The sequence below is a fragment of the Syngnathus scovelli genome, chromosome 2 (genome assembly GCF_024217435.2).
Source record: "Syngnathus scovelli strain Florida chromosome 2, RoL_Ssco_1.2, whole genome shotgun sequence".
Classification (NCBI taxonomy): Eukaryota; Metazoa; Chordata; class Actinopteri; order Syngnathiformes; family Syngnathidae; genus Syngnathus; species Syngnathus scovelli.
This window is the reverse complement of record NC_090848.1, coordinates 19,893,272-19,909,454: the sequence shown is the minus strand read 5'-3', so window position 1 is coordinate 19,909,454 and position 16,183 is coordinate 19,893,272. Positions and strand designations below refer to the sequence as shown.

The 16,183-nt window shown below is 39.1% G+C and overlaps 1 long non-coding RNA gene across 1 annotated transcript in view; it reads right to left on the bottom strand.

Moving 5' to 3' along the window:
* Window positions 1–5,169: 5,169 nt before the first annotated feature.
* The window catches only part of LOC125988627 (uncharacterized), a 92,647-nt gene continuing 81,633 nt past the window's right edge, over window positions 5,170–16,183 (bottom strand). Inside the window, exon 5 of the long non-coding RNA XR_011086472.1 lies at window positions 5,170–8,704. This is a non-coding gene — a long non-coding RNA (uncharacterized lncRNA). The remainder of the gene's footprint in view (window positions 8,705–16,183) is intronic.

The window sequence follows — 16,183 nt, the reverse complement described above, 5'->3', positions numbered from 1 at the left end:
ATGACGGGAGATTATTTCTCTCCCCTTTCTCCCTGTGAAATTTGTATGTAAGATTACGAGAAGGATACAACTTACTGGAAGCTTCTTTTTTTTTTTTTTTTTTTTTTGGTGGCAGTTTATATTTTAATTAGTTGTGCCAGATAAAAATACCCAATCAATTTTATCAATTGGATAAAACCACTGCATTCCAACAAAAATATGTGAATTTTGTATTACGTATATTTTAGAACCTAAAAGACCCAAGGTACAACCTGTTTGTCATTCCATAATATTTCTGTGCAGAGTATTAATTAGGCCATTACTCCATATTGGTGACGGGGAGCTTTGAGGTTTTAATTAGGTGCCGGCCACTGCATGAGTGCACAGCCGTGAAGAAAGGGGGTGTTGATGCCACTTGCCTTACTCGTGGCCCATATCAAGTATCCGCTAACACTTTGACTACCGCAGGAAGATGCGGGACAGCCCACGTCCATCTGGACTTTATACCACTGTTTGAGCTCACTTGTTTTCTTAATTTTTTTTAAAAAAATGCCCCTTGATGACTGGACACATACTCATTGCGGACCACTCTGTTCCTCTCTTGCCGTCTACCGAGTACACACACACATGCATATGCTCAGACGCGCACAAGCATGCACGCGAGCATATACGCGCGCGCACGCGCATACACACGCACACACGCATGCATATGCTCAGACGCGCACAAGCCTACACGCGTGCGTGTACACGCACGCGCGCACACACTCACGCACACACGCAGTTCCCTCCCCTTGTCTCCTATTTATATTCCCTCTTCTCCCTCGGCACACACACACACACACACGCGCACGCACGCACGCACACATGCACACACACACACGCACGACCAAAACATCAATCAAGCAGTCGGCTCAAAACATATGAACTGCATTTAACTGCTGTATTTTACAATAATCTTCAACTGGTGTCTTTCTTATTTAATCTTACATTTGGAAAATTATAATCAATCACAGTGAAATTAGTCTGAATCTGAATATAAATTAATAAAAAGGTAAATGTTAAATGTATTGCGCATATATCCTCACACTATCTACATCATATATTTTTTATATTAATTGACATTTTTTAAAATATCCTGTAAGTTGCTGATGTAAAGTGAAGTTATTAAAAAAAAAAAATGCGGGGGGGGGGGGGGGGGGGGGGGGGGGGATCGGGGGTGAGCACGTTATTGCTTTTTATCATCCAACTCATTTGTAAGTTTTTGTTTTGACGGAAGAAAAAACTAAAACTAAAGTATTTTGAATGTTTTTCTAAGGCTCCTCATAGAATAAATGGAATCTCAAGGAGAAACTGTCATGTAAGAGGTTTAATACAATGACACTTTTTTTCACATCGAAATATCTGCCTGTTATATTTATTTCAAAACTCTGTTGATCTGTACACAACATTCTAATTAGCATAACACAAGCCCCCAATAAAAAACAAATCTGGATAGTTTAATTAAAAAATGTAAATTTACTGTCATCCAAGGAGCAAAAGAAATAGGAGTGCAACAGCATATTTTATTGCTTGGGCATCACAATGAATCAGGTTATGGCTAAATTGTGAGATAAGGTTATTGAGGCCCTTCAGACCACGACTTGTTTTCCTCCCTCGTATCATCCTGGTTTTGACGAAGGCCATAAAAGATGAAGGGTGCCACAAAGGGTTAATGAGACAACTCTGTGAGGCTAAACGCAATCAACATTATGACTCATAAGGGGATGAGAAAAACATTTTCCAAACTGGCAAAAAGTTTAAAATTAGGGTGTGTCGCGATAAGAGTCTTACTCAACTCTTGTTATTCTTGACTAAAAGTGCACAGCGCTCACCGACAGTGAGCACACATGACAGGCAAGCCCGCAAGCCTGACTCGCATGAGTTTGTGGTCTCGTTGCCCTCGTGGACAACATCTACTTAAATGTAATGTGAACTGTCCTCTTCAGAACCACTTTAATTTCTCCATTATGACGAGTTCAAGTGCCAATAAGATGGACTCTGAACAGCAAGAAAACAAAAAAAAAAAAAACTGCTCACAGAGGGAGCTTATAAGTATCACACAATTATATTAAAAATAACAGCCTGAAGCAAAAGCTGACGAGAGTGAAATACAGTTTAGGAAAAGAAATGTAGGACAAATAAAAATTCTGCATCTTAATATATTTGTATAACAATATTTATGACTGAGCAGCAGCACAGAAAATAAATTTATTCTCATAATTTCTACTATAACTATGATACAGTGTATGTATGTATGTATGTATGTACCTACGTATGTACGTACGTACGTGTATATATATATATATATATATATATATATATATATATATATATATATATATATATATATATATATATATATATATATATATATATATATATATATATATATGTATAAAGTTTTGTAAAAGCTGATACATTGTGTAGATATACTTAAATAAAATGTACAGTAACTACTCATACACACAAACACCCCCCCCGCCACACACACACACACCAGTCAGTACAGAAAACACACCCGTATATAAACATTAGACGCAAACACACAGACACGTATGCAAACACAAAATGGAAAGAACAAAATGTTACTGTGCTGTAGTAATTATTAAAATAAAAGGGAACCCTTCCCTGGAGAAGAGAATACAAAGACACTCGGCCGCTGTAATTCAAATTAAAGCAGGACAAGGTTTTCCCCAGAAGTACCCAATGGAGAAATAAGCAGCATTACTGACACAATGCCATTCACTGGAAACCGAGTGTATACAGTATTTTAATTTGATCTTCCCTCTCAAGTGTATGTGTCCGTCACTGCACAACACCTACACAATTCAGAATTACCTGAAAAGGTGGTCAGAGTGACCGGCCTGCACAATTTACATGTGTGACAACAAAACAGTTTGTTTGCTTTGTCCCCTTGGCAACAAATCCTTAGGCCATTCATTCTATCCTAATGGCATTGTCAGTCCCTCTGTGGAGAAAACCAACACCTGTATTTGTACAGTAAAAATATGCTGGCCTGCTCACAAACAGATGAGAATAAATTTTAAAACAGGAAAAAAGTGCCAGGCAAGAGAAAATGAAACTGGTCCTGTGAACTTTTTCCACATGTGTGCTTTATGGTGTCAACACAGAGAAGAATGGGAGGCAATCATATTTGATATTGCAGTCACCTTTGGGCACTCTGAAAACTGCTATAAATAAGGGTGTTGCAACACTTAGGTACACTGTATACAGTATGCCGTCCTCACTGGCACGTAGTTTAATCATGAACAACTTCCCCCGTGAGTGTGTATGTATCCGTGTGTGTTTGTGTGAGGGAGCAAGATAAAGACACACCTTTAACTGTCTTCATTAAAAAAAAAAAAAAAACATACCTGTCAAAATTGGAAAAGAAGAGGAGTACTCACCATATTCAGGGAAGTCGAAGTTAAATCCTCTCAGACATGTAACTTTCATAATAGTGCTCAACTCTGGTGGAAAGTCATTCAAATGTTGCTCAGTGGTGGGGCAGATGAAGCAGAAAAGTGACTACAACAAAAAAGGGGGGGCTTCCTTCAATCATGCACTAAACTCCTTGACATGTAATCTGTCAATAGTTTGTTGCTGCGATAATGCCGGCTGCCACAAGCGGATTTGATTGGCAGCTTCAGCTCTGGCCCCTCCTTCGTGCGGCTTGGGGGGAGGTAGGTGAGAGAATATGGAGCCTCCCCCTTCCCTCCTCTCTCGCTCTCTCTCTCTCTCTCTGGTGTGCCTGCCTCTCTCTCGCCCTCTGCTTTGCTTCCATGCACACACGCACAGACCAAGCTGCTGGTGATGTCGTCTCAATAGGCTGATAGGAAATTATGGCAGAGGAGCCCCTGTGCTCTTTTTTTTTTAACTCCCTCCCTCAGTGGGCTGGCCTTTTCCATCTTTGTGCTCTTCTAGCCTTTCAACTCTCTCGGGGAGGAGCCTGTGCTGCCTCCATTCAAATTAGGGGGAGCCCTTTTTTTCCTCTTCTTTTAGGGAGAAACAAGTATTTTATGAATGTTCACAGTTGTTATCACTCACTAGGATGTACAGTAAAGATCCAAAATAATATACTGCACTGCCAAAAGACTAAATGGACATTAAGCAAAAACTACTTCTCAGCAACAAAACTGCAATGGCACTTTAATTAATCATTGTGCTAATCGTGATTATCTTATCTTTATTTAATTTTTACCGAAGCACATCATGTGCAAAAGTCGTGATTTCAAACCCTGAGTCTGGCCCAACCGTCTTGAAAGTACATTCCAAAAACATGCATGGTAGGTTAGCTGAAGACTCAAAATTGTCCGTGGGTGTGTTTGAGTATCAATGGTTGTTTGTTTTCCTGTGCCAAGTGATTGGCTGGCAATTAGTAGATTACTGTTGCACCGAGTATCGGTACCACGACTATAAATTTCAGATGGAAAAAAATGACATGATACCATCATTCCCAGGGTAGCTACGAGGACACAAAAAAAAACAACAAAAGAAGCAAAAGTGCTACAACTCTGTGTCAGACAGGGCAGTCTGCCTTCCGCTGCAACAGTAGAGCGGAAGGCCGTCTTGGATGTGCGATGGCCGGTTACATCTTTCTCATGCAAATAAATACCTGAGTCTGGATATTTATGCTGGTATTTTATTTAGGACGGTGTGCGCACATTTGAGGCACCTTCCTCGATCGCACTCATTCACTGATTCAGCTGTTTTGAATGCCCGCTGGGTGCATTTTGTTGACGGAGTGGGCGCTCATCTATTAGAATCACAAGCACAAGTGGAGTACTGCTCAATACTGTTGTAAAACATCATGTGTATACAGCCGGTTGTTTCACCAAATATCAAGCTTAAGACACGGAGGTGCGTGTGTGTGTAAAAGCGAATTGATCACTCCTACAAAGTAACGTGTTAGATGCTTGGACTTAATTATCTCTCATCATTAGTAATGTACTCCACCTTTGTGGTTCATGATTCATCTTTAAAACGTAGAGGATCATAACAGATGTAACACACACACGCACACACACACACACGTATATATATATTTATATATATATATATATTTATATATATATATATATATATATATATATATATATATATATATATATATATATATATATATATATATATATATATATTTTGGTCACCATTCCTTATTACTACTTTAAGACATACAATGCATTCAGGATACCTGTGATAAAGGCTAGGTGTGCCTTAGAATCATCAAGTGTCGATAAAAAAGAAAAGGAAAGGAAATAAGAAAAAAAAACTTTGGACAACTTAGCTTAGAGCAAATAAGTTTCATCTCTCACGCAAATAGAGTTCCCACGTCATATAATACTCACTCACTCTCCGTGCCTCCCTCCGATAAGCTATCAGTTTTCGTTGTAATTTCAGGTGAAATGATAAAGGGTGGCCGTTACTAGGTGACAATGAATACTTTATAAGTCAAACCTCGTATTTGCCTGGCAGTTTTTTTTCCGCAGTGGCATGCAAAGTGCCTTTGGACCTTTTGGACATAATATGCCTGTACTGTCAACAAGACTTTTGGTATCAAGAATGCAGCGTTTACAAAAGGGCACGGTGTTGGATCAAGGTGGTGCCCAACTAGCATTTATTGGAGAGAGAGAGAAAGAAAAGAGGAAATTAACAACTTTATGGCTGTGAACCAGCATGCAATGATACACTGTACTGGCTTCAGCTGAGTGTTGTCAGCAAAAAAAAAAAATCTTCATAAAACAGGTTTTGGTTCATTTCTAAAATGTGATGACTCGTCTGAGATCATAAAGGGAAAACAGTTTCTCCTTGAGGAAAAAATATAATGCTTACGTACTTAATTACAGTCATAAACTTGATGTCCTTCAATCTAACAATGCATGACAAATTACATAATACAAGAACAATATAAATCAAAAACATATCAGTAGCCTCAATTTTATCAAATCTAAAATACTTAAATAAAGACTTTGTTTTAATGAAAGCGTCATTTTGATTTAAATTTGACACCACCGTGATAAAGGTCAACCACAGTGTGTTCCGTGATACTATATACAAACTTTGATTTGGTTGACTTGGTCATAAAACCTTTATTAACTATATATGTGACAATTTAAGTCATACAAGTTGTAGCAGAAGTTAACAAGTCAGTATAAATTAATATCAATTTTTTTTTTTTTAAAGACGCTCTGAAGCATGATTGGAGAATGAGAATGGATAACATATATGCACTGCATGCATGTCATTTTTTTTCCATTGTTGCTTTAACATTGCATGTTAAAACAATTATCAGCCGCTCATATAAAACGTAAAAAACTACTCACACACACACACACAATAATCACAAGTGACTCTTAATTTTCAGGTGGATAGTCTTTTCAATTACCACCACCAAAAAAGAAATTGCAAAAAGCATCTATAGTTAAAATAAAAAAAGGTGCAGCTCACAACAATGGAAGCCCCAAATACAATGCTCTGATTTCTCACATGATATGACGTCATATAGGCTGACTATTCATCCAATGTTGGTCGAACACCAAACTGTAAAACTTTTGGAGTGGTTAAAATTCAAGGTAACACTACATCTAAACAATTGTAGTTGCCCATGATGTGTTTCCATGGGGATGCAAATGTGAAAGCCAGGCAATATTCATGAGTCTCAGTATCTGAGTAAAACCAAGACCAGACATTATGACTGTGTGCAAGTTAAATTGCCTACAGTAAAGTTAGTTCTATACAATGTGGACGTTACGCCATGTATAGATAGAAGAGAGTGGTCTTGACTTGGATTAAAAGCACATTACGGCAAATCCTATCATTAGTCAGGCTTTGTGCTTTTGAAATACTTTTACAGGCTACAAAAGACGCAATCAACTTTTCCACAATAGTGTATTCACTCCGATTTCCGCATTTGGTGTCAAGTTGCTAAAGAGATCATTACGGAAACTTGTTAGTCTAGTGCCATTAAAACATTGAAAACAAAGTGAGATTACAGCACAACATACTATAACAATCCAACACATCAACACGCCATGAAAATATTTAAAATGACATCTTGTGGATTTGCAATGAGAAAAGCGCTGTTTTTTTAAATAAGGAAAGTCACATTTTCATGTTTTTTTAGAATTCAATTTGACTAAGTACAATATGAAAAAGAAACATGTACTGTATGAACCAGTGTGACTGCATAGCTGGTTTTCATTCATTTCAAACATTTTCATGTTTTTTTAGAGTTCAACTTGACTAAGTGCAATATGAAAAAGAAACTGTACTGTATGAACCAGTGTGACTGCATAGCTGGTCATTGCAAACAGGATGTCATCAAAATGCACTGATAATGACACATCCATCCAAAACAACCTACCATTTTAAAAAGAAAATTCTGAGGGCCAATAATCAGAAGAAAAAAAAAAAAGAACAATGTCAGCCAGCATAGTAATACCCACGTTCCCCAGGGAACAGCCAGTCCCGGCGGCCAAAGTGAACACTTTGCCATCACGTTTGTTTTGCTTACATCATTGTTGTTGCTGTTCAATGCTGTTGCTTGTCTCTGTTTTAACATGTAGCACTTTTATAGCTTTTTGGACAATGGCAAAATACGGGTTTGTTTCTGGTGTACAGTCAATGTAAGCACATTATTAGATATGGATTACATGGGTTCAAAGACGATTACTGTTATAACTTTAAAGTATCAAAACATGGACATACTTTAGGCAATGAAGATTTGTTGTGTAAATCCGGCCAAGTCACAATCCAGTCAGGATTTTGACACAGACAAAAATAGCCTGTGCTTAACCATCTCTTAATGCTAATATCACAGTGGTGGATATAAATGCATCATTGCATTTTCTTTGTCAATATCGAGCATGTTCCATTAAGCCTTGTGATGCATCTAAATGGAAATCTAAGTCATGGAAAACAAAGTGGACAGTCAATGTCGTTAGACATTTATATTGTAGAGTGATCTTTGTTGGAATGTGCTTTAAGAATATGTTGTGCCAATATCTGTCTAGTTGGTGCTTATCATTAAAAAAAGTTGAATTACAAATCTATAATATCATTTGAGTGGACATATTCTATTCAATGGCAACTTCCTCAGCAGGGATGATGGTGGCTGGTGGAGCACAACCTCCTGGCTCTGGCTCTGGCGCTGCCATCGTTGGGGTCCAAAGCATTACTTTTCAAATAGAGCTGTGGGGGCTTTTCGTTTGATGTGGCCCGAGTGCATTGTATGCTTCACGCAAGAAAATGTTGAGGGTAAGGTGGAGTGTGTTCGTGTGTGAGTGTGTGTGCGTGCTGCCGTGCATGTGACATGGCGGGGGTGCATCAGTCAAAGGGCCAGTGAGGCCAGACGTTTGGCTGCCCCTCACAGTGGGGCTGGTCTGGTGCAGGCTCCACTCACAAGCCTCCGTTCCTGGGACAAAAGCTACAGTCCAGTTGAAAGATGTGAATTCAGTGGCTTTTGTGCCCAAAGCCCAGAGACATGCCGAGTGAGAAATCTGACCTTTGCTGGGAGTCAAATTGTATTTCTCGAAACCCTCTGGGCAGCTTGGGCCAAAGAGTGAGTGAGCGGACGGTATGGAGGGAGGGAGGGGCCGCAAGAGTGGGCTGAGGGTGGAGCTCAGCTCTGACAGGTGGATGCTCAGGTTGGTGACTTGGCTGGTGGGCAGCACAACTTGCACTACATCTAACAACAAATAGGTATTTTCAGCAGGCAACTGACAAGTTTCTTCTTGATATTCACTGACGTGTTGCCATCAAATTGGAAAGGAAATTGAACGTGTAAAAGCTTAATTCCGAAGCTGGCGCTTTTAAAGTGGCATCCAAAAAGAGTTCAGCCTTGTGTTATTTGCGGGTGCCTATGAAGTAGGATATTATTCCCTCTCACGTTTGTTTAGACGACATTATATTATTTATTTTTAGGCAGGGACTGAGCTGAATATTAAACTTAAAGGCAGCTCGATGGTGATGATGATTACGATGATGAAGGTACTGCAACAGCACCTCTTGATGATTGTCATTTGCATCACTCCTGACAATGATTCTTCACAATCTCGTTTGATTTTTATAATTGCTGTGTATACATGGACTTACACACACTATGAAAATCACAGCAGAATCTCATTAAGGTTACACACTTGGAGGCAATTAACATGGAGTTTTGTCTGGTGCATAAGTCATTTTATAACATGCTGCAACGGCTTTCTTTTATTTGCGCGCTGTTTGTACTAGTGCATGAATTATGACATAGTATGTTATTTGGCAGCAGTGTGCTGAGAGTAGAGATTTTGTAGATAGAATAGGCCTATGTTTTAGAGTAATATATTTTTCTTGACACAGCTTTCATCCCCCGGCCGTAATCATCATATCTCCCCCATTGCTCTCCCGGATGCAGACATCCATAATGCAATCTTCCTAATTTTGATCCCTCGCAATCTGGTTTTTAAAAGGGAGGTGGGGTGGGGGTGCGGGGGTGGGGGGCATAGTTCTGAAGGCTTGCTCGGTAATCATTTTAGACAGATAGCCTTTCCCATCGCAGATGAGCAAATATTTGTAAACCAGCTATCTAATGGAAAATTATAGTGAAATTAGAGTGAAATTCATGACAGTGAAATCCGATTAGGTGTAATTCTATTATGCCATCTAAGCCCACACAGCATATTTTTGTCGAGTTTTTTCCATAAATACCTATGCCAGGGGTCCCGCTAATCAAATAAAAATGAAATTCATCTCCCCATTAAATTCAGTTAGTTGCAATTTCTAAAGCCTAACAAAGATTTTAATTACAAAATTATAAAATTCTCTCTGGCCAAATTGGGTAGAGAAATAGTGCATCCCCTGCATGTGAAAAACAATCCCATGAAAGGAAATTGTTGATCAAAAAAGATATCCAGAGGAAAATAACATTAGGGAGAGCACTGGGGCCCTTATTCAGCGAGTCTGGGTGGGGAGTGACGTGTGCCAAGCGCTAGGCTCTTGGGCCGCAGGAAATGAACTTAGTCGAGATTCTCGCTGTCTCTAAATGTCTGCCCTCAGAGTTATTATGCTGTAATTGACTAATTGACACCTTAATTTCATTTATGGGGCTCCTGTGTTCATAAAGCAACCCCTGGGTGGGGCAGTGGTCTTGTCGGCGTCCAGGACACCAGGTAGGGCTGGGGGCCTTCAACTATGTCCTTCTCAGATGATGATTACTCAAGCCATGAATATGCATGAAAAAACAAAGTGACTGTCGAGGCATGAAAGTAATCACGCACATCGAAATTATTGCAAAACTTAATTTCCTTAAGGATTTTTATTAGCTTCATCTTTGTTTATACTGTAGTAAGTACAAAGAATACAAAATATTCCCCAATTGCTTCTCTGGGTGTGTTTACGGCCGAAGTCATGTTTGACCTACTGTGTATCCTCGGCTAGTTTGTGGCTATTTGCCATAGGACTCGGCCCTTATCCCCCTCAAACAGCCGAAGTCCACTGTAAAATTTACTGAGATTGTAAATGTTTATGTTATACTGTACATTACTGTGCCACATGAACATCTGTTTAGAACACAATTTACCAGTAATTGAAATCATAATCTTAAAACATTACATAGATAGATAGATAGATAGATAGATAGATAGATAGATAGATAGATAGATAGATAGATAGATAGATAGGTAGGTAGGTAGGTAGGTAGGTAGGTAGGTAGGTAGGTAGGTAGGTAGGTAGGTAGGTAGGTAGGTAGGTAGGTAGGTAGGTAGGTAGGTAGGTAGGTAGGTAGGTAGGTAGGTAGGTAGGTAGGTAGGTAGGTAGATAGATAGATAGATAGATAGATAGATAGATAGATAGATAGATAGATAGATAGATAGATAGATAGATAGATAGATAGATAGATAGATAGATAGATAGATAGATAGATAGATAGATAGATAGATAGATAGATAGATAGATCGAGAGAGAGAGAGAGATCGAGAGAGAGAGTGAGAGAGAGAGAGAGAGAGAGAGAGAGAGAGAGAGAGAGAGAGTGAGAGAGTGAGAGAGAGAGAGTTTAGTTAGTTAGTTAGTTAGTTAGTTAGTTAGTTAGTTAGTTAGTTAGTTAGTTAGTTAGTTAGTTAGTTAGTTAGTTAGTTAGTTTGTTTGTTTGTTTGTTTGTTTGTTTGTTTGTTTTGACTGACTTCTTGCATTCTACCTTAGTTTCTCTTGCGAAACAAGCCCATACACCCTTAAAAATGCTGGTTTAAAAACACCCCAATTTGGGATTGAAAATTGAATCGACCCAGGGAGTTGAGTTAATTTTACCCAAAGGTCTAGGTTGTTTTGCACAGCCCATTTAAGAGATAAAAAAATATCCAACTTGTTTGTGCAATATAACTCAAAGTTGGGTTAAAATGACCCAACTTCTTGGGTCGGTACAAGTTTTAAGTGTGTATTTTATTTTAAGTTGTGTGGCCAGAACGACTAACAGGACAACTCTGGGCTCTCTCAGATCAGCAACCAGATTCAATTCCCAGCCACCCACTTCTCCTAACCATTGGGCTGCTAAAATCACAGCCCAGCACCCTCTGCAGAGTACAAAGCTTCATCTGAAAAGGCACCTGCTGCTTTTATTCACTTTAGCCCCCTTTGGCAGCTAACTGTGTCTGTTTAAAGACACATGGAGGAGAAAGCCCAACTGGAAAATGCTGAATTATTTAGGCATGATGTCTAATTGATTCAAGGCAGACATCTTGCTTTTGGAAGGGATGGACTGTGTGTGTGCGAGTGCGGATGGGAGGGATATTTTGTGAGGTCTCTCTGCTGTGTAATGCAGACATAGTCTTGTACTATAAGTGTCTGGGTAAATATGACCAAACTGAAAATCTAATCTGCTTTTTCCACACCCAAGCTGGCTGGGTATTACAGATAATCTTTTTTTGTGAGTCATATGGTGGGAGATATAGATGCAGCTAATTTTTTAAGAGACAAATCTGATATTTGTCAACTGGTTGAAAAAAACCTGGGGATTTTCTCCTAATCCTCCCTCGGATGTGAAGGAGCGTTAACAGCAAAATGCAGATGGTGTTCTGCGCACGGAGACTACCCGGCGGCGAGTGCGGCACATACGGAGAGGCGCACCCTCGCCTCGCCAGGGCTCAGCACAACCTGCAGATAGCGAACTCCCCTCACATTTAATTAACAAGCCACTTGTGAAAAGAGAGTTGAGTTTATTCCAAAGCGCAAACTTAGCAAAATGCATTTCTCATTTGTTTCTCTTTTCTTTTTGCTCCCTTTCCCGACGCTACCTCCTTACTTCTAAGGCTATATACATCAAATATTCATTTGCAACTACACTCCAATAAGTAAAAGAAAACAAATTATAAATAAGAAGGCATGAATCTTTTAGGATCCCAATTCTAATCTTCCCTTCGAGTGTTTATGGCTTGATTTTTGTCTTATGAAGCAGGTTTTCTTTCCGTTGCCACTGTTGGGCATAGCTCAACTCATCTTCAAAAGAAAAAGATTGAAGGTTCACACAAAAAACCAGAGGAAAATTTCAGACCTTCATTTGACACAAAATGTAAACCTGAGAGCTGCATCAACACTGTAATATTTGAGGAGGTTTTTGGCATGGCTCATTTTAGCACCAGAATGCAACATGTCAGAGCACTTTGGATGCATTCCTCAAGTACTTTGTGGCTCTGCAATACATTTGGCATTGTCTTGATACTGGTTTTGTTACCCTCCCCCGAGCACATTGTATCATGTCAGCTATAATGCCAACTCGATAGTCATTCGGGAGAGCACAGACCTCAGCCAAGGTGGAAAGAATTTGGTCTCAATATCAACATATTCCTGGCAAATAGTTTTATTGTGCTTATTGCAGCATACACAGAACTGAGCTGTCGTTGGGACAGGATAAGCTGCCATACAAGGAAATTGTTTAAAAAAAAAATGTGACAAAAAATGTCACTTGATACAGCTCTTTATTAAAACCTAATAATAAATCAAAACCTTGTTAAAAACCGGTCCGCAAAGTGAAGTGACAGCCGCTGTTGATGTTGTGTGCTGGACAGTGTGGTAGAGTGAGAATGGGACTGTACAACTTACAGTCTGCGGCAGAGGTGTTTATGGTTAAAAAGTTCCAATGACTTCCTCTTGTGATATTGTTTTTATGCAGTGCACCAAATTTTGATGACTCCTTTCAAGGCACATGTGCAACCTATTGGAAACGTGGTGTGGTGTGGAATTTGCATAATCCTATAAAACCAAGCAAAACAATACCTTCCTACCCTTCCTGATGTAACCAGGCTTGGGATCGGCACTCAGAGTTCAAGTGTCTGTTAGCGCATTGGCTGAGAATTGAACCCACGCTGTCTACACAAAGGACAAAGTACTACACCACCAATGAGAATTAGCATCACTGGTACAGTAATTACCCAAATTATTTTTTCACATTTCTGTAACAGGTAATCCACCAGTATGTAGATGCTCATTAATCAAAATGGTATTTTTTTTTTTTTACAATTATTGTAATACAAAACAACAGAATAATATTAATACAAAAGCATATTATCATTTATTGATTAAGAAGTCAAATTAAAGTGATTGACTCAAAGTCCTGGCGAGAGAAAAATTGTTTTGTGGTTGAATGTGAAGCTTGATTAGGTGAACCAGCTCAAATTTGCATATGAAAAGGTGACTTCAGTTTGAAATTCCTTATTCCTGTTCAAAATGGTAACACTTTTAGAGCTCGCTCATTAAAGCACTCCATGATACTGGTTGGTCTCTGAAACTAATAGGTGGTGGTACCCTAATACATCTGTTGTGTACTCTACATGTATGAAAACAACTGAAAACATATGACATGGAACAATACCTATTAAAGAACATTTAAGATACGTAATGAGACTGACTATCAGGTACTATGAGATGGACAGTTAAAATGGTAAAACCACTTAATTATAGTCATAGTAAATAAAAATACTTGGGGGTTGTGCATATAATAGTCTTTACATCAATAAAAAAGATGATTTTTAAGTAAACCTACAAATTGTACAAATTATAGTCTGCCAAGTTTACTGAGTCTAAAATAGCGAAATGAGTGGTAATCTGAGCAGGATTCCAAATCTCTACCATACACCACACTCTTTGAAGATATAATAGTATTTGCTTCCCCAACAAAAGCAATTTAGTTCAGTTTTGAGTCCCTAAAAAGTTCAAGTTCATAAATTTTAAACCATAAAACACCTGACAAGAAACTATAATTGTTGCCTTCAGATCTAAGATTGAGCATATTGACATATAGCAGGAACAAGAGAAGGGAGGGGAGGAAAATAATAGTAAAGATAGAATGGCTTAAGCTGTTTTGCAGTAATTGGCTGAATGGCAAGGGCAGCAAAAAACGTAGAGGTGGATACCAGTGTGAAGGGGACTCGGTCACAGCGCAAAACGAAACTCTCAGCACCCGTGAGCAGCATAGGTGTCTGTCTGGTACATCTTAACTTGCATGAGGCACAAGTCCCTGCTCCGACAAGGCAGTAAGCTGTAGATCACAGTCCATTTTCTGGACAAGTTAAGTAAATAACCCAAGCAAGCATGCAAAGACAGCATCAGGGAAAGAGAAATCCCCAAAGTCACAGTGGTGACACTCTAATAAATCCAATCAAACTGAAGGGGGGAGGTGGAGTGAGGGAGAAAGAGAGAGAGAAATAGAGAGAGAAAGAGAAAGAGAAAGAGACAGAGAGAGAGAGAGAGAGAGAGAGAGAGAGAAAGAGAGAGAGAGAGAGAGAGAGAGAGAGAGAGGAGAGAGAGAGAGAGAGAGAGAGAGAGAGAGAGAAAGCGAGGAAGATATCCTCTTTGCTGCCTGTGAGTGTCCAACAGCATTGATGCAATAACACCTCATTCAGTGTTTAGCCCTTCTCAAAGGACAGGCGGGGATAACACTTTAAACCCTGTGGCTTTATCTCCTGCAGATTTTCCATAAAATGACAAGCCAGGGAGTCGGGGCCATGTGACTACCATGTAGGTCAAGACAGATGGGGGGTAGAGCGGGAAGGAGGTAAAGGGAGAGAGGCGGGGTGGGGGAGGATTTCTAATGTAACTGTGGAAAATAGCAAGAGCTAACCAGATTAGATCAATTAAGATTCTGTCTTTTCTGGTGCTGACTGCAGCGAGGCTGACAAACAAACTCAATGACAGATGACAAACAATGGTCAAGAACATGAAACATTGGCATAGCTTTCAATACTTCAAGATTTTTATGCGAACTGCTTCAACTTAAATGTATTTTGCTAGTTTGTCCCAAATGAATCAAGTCAATTTTATTGTGTTAAACCCACAAAAGGGAATAGCGTGGAATTAGTAAACACAAGTACAATTAACAAACTTTTTTGTGATTAATTTAGTTGAGACGCCAGGTCCAAATTAATTAAAACAAATGTAAAGGGGGAATTAAACATAATCAATAAAAAAATGATATGGTTGCACATGTGCATACTATCTCAGTTGTTTATTATTGTCTTAATTTTTATTCAAAAATGTGGCATTTGAACATGGGTGTGTAGACTTTTTTCTTAAATATTCACTTTAAGTAACATATTGCTCCACTTCCACCTAACAGCATGATTGAATTCAGTTTTGCACACATTATTGCTTTTTCCGTGGTAAATGGTAGCAAAATGTCCAACCCGGCCCACCCTTCTCTACCTTTTTGTTATTGTAGTAGTGCACTATACTGCAGTTCATGTGTGTTTTTCAGCCAATCACGCCAGCTCACAAAGTCAATGAAAGGAAGATCTGACCTCAACATCTTGGGTTCTGGGGATGTTTTTTTGTTTCGTTTTGTTTTTTTTCCTGGTGAACCAGATCATTACAGCCTTTTTAGAATACTGATATATATCAATATTGTGAGCACCGTGGCCTCGTATAATTGAACTTAAAGTCCTTGTTTTCCACATGCTGACGGTGCAGAAGTTCCCAATGGAATACCAGTGATGCTTGATAGAAAAACAAAAGCTGGACAAGGGTAAAGCTTTGTGCTTTTGAGTGACCTTGACCTATATTTGTGACCTGTCACCTCCGTCAAACAGTTGATTCTATTTTGATCACAAACTTGAGAAAATTGCCCCCAAAAAAATTGCCTAAAAGCTGACTGCATTTCCTTTGACTAAAAACAGTATCACTGGGTGGCTTTGAGAGACCTGTC